This window comes from Macaca fascicularis, chromosome 17 (genome assembly GCF_037993035.2).
Source record: "Macaca fascicularis isolate 582-1 chromosome 17, T2T-MFA8v1.1".
NCBI lineage: Eukaryota > Metazoa > Chordata > Mammalia > Primates > Cercopithecidae > Macaca > Macaca fascicularis.
Genome location: NC_088391.1, coordinates 23,065,956 through 23,067,982, shown reverse-complemented (window position 1 = coordinate 23,067,982; position 2,027 = coordinate 23,065,956). Strand labels below are relative to the sequence as shown.

The following is a 2,027-nucleotide window of genomic DNA, read 5'->3' as shown; positions in this document are numbered from 1 at the left end:
ACACAGTGAAACTCTGTCTCTACTAAAAACTTAAAAAAAAAAAAAAAAAAAATTAGCCGGTTGTGATGGCCAGTGCCTGTAATCCCAGCTACTAAGAGGCGGAGGCAGGATAATTCGCTTGAACCCGGGAGGCATAGGTTGCAGTGAGCCGAGATCGCGCCACTGCACTCCAGCCTGGGTGACAGAGCGAGGTTCCGTCTCAAAAAACAAAAATCAAAACAAAACAAAAGAATAGTGTATTTCTCTTAAAACTCTATTCCCCATCCTTCTGCTCTAGAAGGGACAGTATAAACTGCTCAGGAACAGTGACTTTCACATTTTGAGAGGTTAGATTCTGAGCTTTGGCCCCCTCACACCCAGTGGATCCCACTGGGGTCCCTGCAGAGTGCTTCTGCATGCGCCCTTTCTTAAGGGTGCACAGTGGATAAGTATTATTTTCTCTCTTTGCACTAGGGTTCTGACCGCCAGGGGGGAAAATAGCCACACACAGGGAAATGGCATAAGTTAAAATCAAGCAAGCCTAGTGGGGTGGTAATGACTTTCCCAGCATCCAAGTCTTTGCCTTCAGGTTATGTGAAGCTAGAAAACAATGTCATTCATTCAACATTTACAGGGAACTCACAAAGTACAGAGTACTATGCTAAGCACCGGCGGCATGCAAAAGTGTGCAAAACACAATCCCTGCCCGAAGGATTCCTGCCAGGAAGGGTATTTCGCGTATTACCCTGACCTTACAACCCTTGAAGAAATGCTTGTGTGAATGAAACCCCACTCAGAATTTAAAATAAGCAAGGAAAAGTATACTACTAGGACAATATATCTTTTAAGAGGCAGAGAATGTAAATGTGCTTTAAACATTTATTTCTAAAGTATTACAATGTAGTTGGGATGAAGGAGGAGCGGGGGATGTGGATGTATGGGGGGGGGGGGGGGGGTTGGTGGGAGCGGTTCTTGGAAGAGCCTGACTTGAAGGAGGCACTGCCTGGTTGCCTGCACAGCTAAGTTGAATCCTAACAAAGAGGAGGCCGGCACTCTTATCTGGGAAGTGGATAACTTTGAGAAAAAGTAGCCTCCAAGGAGGAAAAAAAGGCAACATGTCACCTGGGGTTAGGATCCCCTCACCCTTACCAACCTGCATGCTGATCGCACCCCGGCCGAGCCACTCTGGGCCGCACACCCTGCATCCTCTGCCCAGGCCGCGCGGCCCAATTCCACCTTCTACCCCAAGCCCACAACCCTGGCACACACCCGCTCCAGCCTGGAGTCGGCCACGTGCGCCCGGGTTCTCCTCTTGGCCCTTCAGCGGGCCCGGCGCCTCCAAGGTCGCCGTAGCAACCGTGCGGTCCCTCTCTCGGTTCCCCCGCTCCTAGTAGAGCAGTCCGGACCGCGGCGGCGGTGGCGGGAGCGAGCGGCCTCGGCCCCTCCCGAGAGGGGGCAGCGCGACCGTGGGCTGCGGGCGCCGCCTCTGCTGCATCGGTGGCTGCGCGCTCCGCTCGGCTCTGCCAGGCTGGGATCCGGAGCCCTAGCGCGCCTCGCTGACTTCCCCTCCTCCTCTGCTGCCGCCCGGTGGGCAGCTTCTCCAAGCGAGACGCGCGTTCGATCCTCCTTCCCAGCGTTTACGGATTTCCGGGGGCGCAGAATTTTGCCTCGGTCCCTACGAGCATCTCTCGGCCTCTCTCCCCCTCCCCTCGCGACTCCCCCACCCCGTGGGCGCGCGCGCACCCATACACTCACACTCGCAGGCGCGCGTGCGCACGCCCGCGCGCCTCCAGCCGCGGAGTCTCCAGCGCCCCTCAGCAGATCCCCGCTCTCCCGGGCGCCGCTACTCACACAGGCTTCCAGCCGCCACGGGGCGTCCTCTGTCTGCTGCAGCGGCGTCGGCGGCGGCGGCGGCGGAGGGAAAGGCGACTGCAGCCCGGCCGCGTCTCCCAGCTCCGTGCCCGGGACAGAGTCCGGGAGAAGCAAAGAAGGAGGAGGACGCCGAGGCTAGGAGGAGCCGCGCCGCGCCCGGCGCCCCACTCCGCGCG

At 57.8% G+C, this 2,027-nt stretch overlaps 1 long non-coding RNA gene across 1 annotated transcript; it reads right to left on the bottom strand.

The window, feature by feature from the left end:
• Positions 1–844: 844 nt before the first annotated feature.
• Positions 845–1,406, bottom strand: LOC141408975 (uncharacterized). The gene is made up of 2 exons (XR_012426902.1): positions 1,249–1,406; positions 845–1,070 (listed from the first exon to the last, which is right to left on the bottom strand). It is a non-coding gene; the product is annotated as an uncharacterized lncRNA (long non-coding RNA).
• Between the last annotated feature and the right edge of the window lie 621 nt (positions 1,407–2,027).